Here is a 6,161-nt window from a genome sequence, read left to right as displayed (position 1 = left end):
TGCAACAGTAATCAATTAAAAATTTAAATGATTAGCTACACAAACTATGAAAATATCAAATTCAAATGAAAATTACTTCTAATAAAAGATATTTTTTTGTGATTTTTTATGAAAGAAGAAAATAATTAGAAAAAACATAAAACTATTATGCATCTAATATATTTTTTTGTTGTTTTTTATGAGAAGAAAAATAATTAGAAACATAAAATTTAAATATGCATCTAATATATTTTTTTGGAGTTTTAATAAGAATAAAAAAAACACACTTATAAACATATGAAAATATTAAAAGAAAACTTTTAATATAAAAGACATATTTTTGTCATTTTTTTAATAAGGATTAAAACTCAATTCTATGTTTAAATTAAAATACTAAGTTTTATTATGCAAACAATTTCTTATAGAAAATTAAAAGAAATAGTTAGTAAAAAACAACTAAGTATTTGGGCCAGAGGGTTTGAAATTCGTATGGAGGTGCAGGCCCAACATGTAACAAAAGCTGACTGAGTAAATAAAAAAAAAAAAGAAAGAAAGCTGGGCCGGACCGGGTCGGGTCAGAGTGACCCGGATCCGCCCATGCTCTTATCACAAGTTGCTGGGTTTGAGAACCCTAAATCAACACAAGAGGCAGCGCCTCTTTCTCACCATCATGATTTTTCCACGATTTTTTCTGTTTATGAACAAACAACAACAACTGAATCCTTCTCTCTGCTTTATGCTCTCAACAACAACACAGCCCTCAAACATCTCGCGGCCTCCCTCTCTAACACTCTCTGCTCTCTCTCTCAGGGAACAACGACAGCAACAACATATCTCTCTCGTTCTCGGCTACCTCCGCTCACTTTCATTCTCAGTAAACAACAACTTTAACTCGGTCTTTCCTCTCTCTCGCGCGGTGGACAACAATGGTTCGGTTGCTACAGAACTTCACCAAGATTCAAACTATCTTGACAGATAGAGGTATAATTCTTAAACGATTTCTATGAATCCGGTTTTGAAACTCATATTACCAACAACACATGAATTTCGTTTTCCTCCTTCAGAACATAGCAACAATTATTTATACACTCTCTGCTTTCGGTTTTGAGCAATTTACAGGTATAACAATAATTAACAGCAAGGTTGAGAGTGAAAGGGGAATCGAATTACCTGCGGCAAGGAGGATTTTACCGGTTTTACGTCGAGGTATGACTTTGATTACTTTCTGAAATTTTGATACAAGTAATTGTAACTATGGCTATGCTTTTGAATTCGCGACTGTCGCTGAGTTGATGCTGTTTTGAATTAATTGATGTCGCGGCTGAATTTTTGAATTGATTGATGTATGTATCGAATTCTTCCCGCTGGCTGCAAGTTATTATTGTTGCTTTGCTGAATTTTTGTTGAGTGTCTGAACCGTTGAATTGTAGTTGTGTTGTTCTGAACCGCTTCTGAATCGTTGTTGTGTTGCTGAATTTCTTTGTTGAAAATTGTTGCTGCAGAAAGTTTGTTGATTGAAGGTGGTATGAAGATGAAAGTTGGATGATGAGGATGATTGATGCGTTGATACGGGGCTGCAACTAGAGGTATGGTTTTGAATCTCTTTTTTTTTTTGGAAATTCGGGTGGTGTTGTTGAAGAACACTTTGAGTTGCTCAATCTTTGAAATTTTTTTTTTATTGTAACAACTTTTGAATTTGTTGTTGTAGGATCTATTTTGATGAAGATGATGCAACAAAACCTTTTTTTGGATATTAGGGAGACTTGAAGATGCAACTTCAAGTTGTTGCTCTCTACTAAGGTATGAACTACTTCTTCACCCCTTTTCCAACTATGGAACTAAGAAACTTTGAAAATTATGAGAGAAAAGGGAGGAGTGAAAAAGCAAGTAGTTAAGGTTGCTTTGGTGTGATTTGCAATGAAGTGAGGCCTTCTATTTATAGGAAAAGTTAAGGGAGTGTTTGGCATTTGGTAATAAACTTGATATCCAAATTGTAATCATTGCAAAAATCTCATAAGAATAAGAATATTCTTTATGACATTATTTCTTATGCAAGTGGGAAAAAATATCTTTGATTCCTTTTTGTCTTGAATTATTTCTTTGCTAAATACACCCCTTTTTGTCTTGATTTGGGCTTTTGAATATTTTGTTGAACTTTTTGCTAATCTCACCCTTCTTGTTTCTTTTTCCATGTGACATGAGCATTCTTGATGAAAGCATGAAGAAATTCAATTTTGAAGAATGAAGACTTTGAAGATTGAAGAATTCAAGAAAGTCTTTGAAGCTTTACTTTTCTTTTTCTTGTAATTCCAATTTATTCCAACTTTAAATTGTATGAACTTTGCATTCTTGAAAATGAATGGAATTTTGTAATTCTTGAACTTTAGATAAAGTTCCTTTGTAATTCATTTGTTCCATGTAAACGCTTGAACTTCTTTTAGAACTTGAATGAAATTATTATTCAATCATGAAATTCCAATATTCTTGAGTGAAATTGTTATTCAAGCATGAAGCTTTGAATATTCTTGAATGGTCTTTGAATTTAAAAATTCAATTCCCTTTGATATAGAAAATGATGGGAAATCCTTGGAGTAGCATGAAACTTTAAGTCTTGAAACACATTCTTGCCATCATGAATTGTTTCAAATTTGTACCAACTTTCAAATAATCAATTCTTCACCATGATGAATCCATAAGCCAAGAGTCGCGGAATAAATTCCAAACAAATCTCTTGAATCACACAAATGGCAATGGCGCATTTAAAATGAAAACATCCACGAACATGAAATTATCTTGCAAAGAAATGTTGACTGTTGATCTTGAATTGAAATGTAATTTCCATTGGATGTTGTCATAGGGATTATTTGAAAATGATTGAAACCTTTGATTGACTTCCTGGGGATTTTTAGGGTTTCCCAAATGTGATCCCTGATTTCAGTCCCTGATAGTTCAAAACCCTAATCTGATGATTTGAAATTTCACTGTTGATCAATCCTTGTGTAGGAGATGTCTTGAGTCAATAGATTAGGCCAAAATGATGTACTTGGGGTCTTGAGGTCATGTCCCAAGTCATTAGGTCAAATCCTGAGCAAAAGTCAGGAGTATACTGTCTTCAGTCAAAACCCTAATCTGATTGATTCAAAGCTGCTGAGCTTGTTGAAATGAATCTCTGAGGACCAAATGTTGATTGTTGATGAAGATGATTCATTTGAGATGAAGGGAGAACAAAACCCTAGTTGATTGTTACTTGTACTGATGAGTGGTTTCTTGATTAAACCCTGCTGAGTCACAAGTAGCAAACACAAGCTATGCAATTTGTTAGAGATGCAAATGATGCATATGCAAATGATATGAGGTGGTATCTTAGGTCAAAAATTGGGGTATGACACTTCCATATTTCTTCTTCTGTGGACCTTTTTCTCTGAGTTTGTGACTCTAGGGTTCAACTACCAATCACCATGGTGACTCAAGTTTCTGAATCTTCTATTCTTTTTTCTTCATCATCTCCATCCTCTCAAATGGCTTCTTATTTTTCTGTTTCATTCTTACAGGCTTCTTCTCAGAAACTCACGGAAGCTGAAATAACCGAGCAACATTCACTTCTGGTGATTAACTTACTGTTGTTGTTGTTGTGCTGAAATGTGTTTTTTTTTCACCGAAATGATTCTTTTGTTTCAGTTTTGCTGAAATCTTACTGGAAGTGTGCTTTTCTTTCTCTTTTCTTAATGTCAAAATCATTTTTGTTAAATTAATCTTATGGATTTAATTTGCTCATATAATCAATAATTTAACATTTATTCCATTGATACATCTTTTAAAGGAATTTACTATTTAACTTCTTTTATTTTCGTTAAGAACATATAAGATCAAGAAGTTTCGTAATCTTTAATTTCACCACATTATTGTTATCAACTTTATTTTGTATATTGTCATTTAATCATACTATATTCTAAATAATATATTTAGTTTATATTTTTTGAGTTTATTAAATCAGTAGTTAAAATTTAGTTTTATATGTATTTTATGCATTTTTTATTTAAAAATTAGTTTTATGAGACTTTAAATGTGATTATTTACAATTATCATTTAATGTAATTTTATTTTATTTATGTTTACATCTATAATTTAAAAATAATTTTATTTTGATTTTTTTAAACCAGAAAGATACTACTTCATTTGATAAATGGAGAAAGAATGATACTTTCAACTTTATCAAAGACCAGGGCAATGGAAGTAAGTTTCTTATTATTCATTATGGTTTTATTTTTTAATATAAATTTTTAATAAAATAATATATAATTTTCTCCATATTGTTACGCGTTTGCTGTTTGTGATGTAATTGAGAGATTGTATTCTACTAACAATGTAGAGCCTACATTCTTATTTGTCCAAGACATATATAATCATCTCATAAAAAAACAGATGATATAGAAGGGCGTACTATACATGATGTTTTATATAATATCTGGATCCGCCCTTGATCCTTAGATTAATTTATATTAATTTATTTTGTATTATCGACATTATTCTCGATCACTAGACCTGTGTTATTTATTATTTTGAATTATTGCATTTATTTTAACCAATATGATGTTTTGATTATGTTCATTATGATTCAAGTTATTATTTTAATAAATAATTAAAGAAATAAATAATTGACTATATTTATTAGGGGTGACAATTGGATCCGTTAACGTAAAATCCATCCATCAAAAAATTCATCGAATCTATCCATCACATAAAAAAAGTTAATGGATGGATTAATTCAAAACATTTATATACATGGATAGATCTAATCCATCCAACACATTTGATAATTCAGTGAACTATTTTTATTTTATATTTCAAATCCAATAATTTTTTTTTAAAAAAATAATAAAATTTGAAAATACAAAAAATTGAGTTTTTTTTCGGAAAAACGGAAAATTCGAGGTTTTCTTTGAAAAACAAAAAGTCGAGTTTTTTTCAGGACCCTTGCCTTGGCTTATAAAATCACATTTTAGGTCACACTATCTCCAGCCACATTACTTCCCTATTTCTTCTTCTGTGGACCTTTTTCTCTGAGTTTGTGACTCTAGGGTTCAATTACCAATCACCATGGTGAGTCAAGTTTCTGAATCTTCTATTCTTTTTTCTTCATCATCTCCATCCTCTTAAATGGCTTCTTATTTTTCTGTTTCATTCTTACAGGCTTCTTCTCAGAAACTCACGGAAGCTGAAATAACCGAGCAACATTCACTTCTGGTGATTAACTTACTGTTGTTGTTGTTGTTGTGCTGAAATGTGTTTTTTTTTTCTCACCGAAATGATTCTTTTGTTTCAGTTTTGCTGAAATCTTACTGGAAGTGTGCTTTTCTTTCTCTTTTCTTAATGTCAAAATCATTTTTGTTAATTTAATCTTATGGATTTAATTTGCTCATATAATCAATAATTTAACATTTATTCCATTGATACATCTTTTAAAGGAATTTACTATTTAACTTCTTTTATTTTCGTTAAGAACATATAAGATCTAGAAGTTTCTTAATCTTTAATTTCACCACATTATTGTTATCAACTTTATTTTGTATATTGTCATTTAATCATACTATATTCTAAATAATAGATTTAGTTTATATTTTTTAAGTTTATTAAATCAGTAGTTAAAATTTAGTTTTATATGTATTTTATGCATTTTTTATTTAAAAATTAGTTTTATGAGACTTTAAATGTGATTATTTACAATTATCATTTAATGTAATTTTATTTTATTTATGTTTACATCTATAATTTAAAAATAATTTTATTTTGATTTTTTTAAACCAGAAAGATACTACTTCATTTAATAAATGGAGAAAGAATGATACTTTCAACTTTATCAAAGACCAGGGCAATGGAAGTAAGTTTCTTATTATTCATTATGGTTTTATTTTTTAATATAAATTTTTAATAAAATAATATATAATTTTCTCCATATTGTTACGCGTTTGCTGTTTGTGATGTAATTGAGAGATTGTATTCTACTAACAATGTAGAGCCTACATTCTTATTTGTCCAAGACATATATAATCATCTCATAAAAAATGAAACAGATGATATAGAAGGGCGTACTATACATGATGTTTTATATAATATCTGGATCCGCCCTTGATCCTTAGATTAATTTATATTAATTTATTTTGTATTATCGACATTATTCTCGA

The 6,161-nt window shown here is 29.8% G+C and overlaps 1 long non-coding RNA gene across 1 annotated transcript; it reads left to right on the top strand.

Moving 5' to 3' along the window:
* The first annotated feature begins 958 nt into the window (after nt 1-958).
* LOC131628832 (uncharacterized) lies at nt 959-2,602 on the top strand. Its single transcript, XR_009291907.1, has 3 exons — nt 959-1,185; nt 1,482-1,565; nt 1,688-2,602. It is a non-coding gene; the product is annotated as an uncharacterized LOC131628832 (long non-coding RNA).
* The last annotated feature ends 3,559 nt before the right edge of the window (nt 2,603-6,161 follow it).

This window comes from Vicia villosa, unplaced genomic scaffold, assembly GCF_029867415.1.
Source record: "Vicia villosa cultivar HV-30 ecotype Madison, WI unplaced genomic scaffold, Vvil1.0 ctg.000481F_1_1, whole genome shotgun sequence".
NCBI lineage: Eukaryota > Viridiplantae > Streptophyta > Magnoliopsida > Fabales > Fabaceae > Vicia > Vicia villosa.
This window is presented reverse-complemented; position numbering and strand designations above follow the sequence as displayed.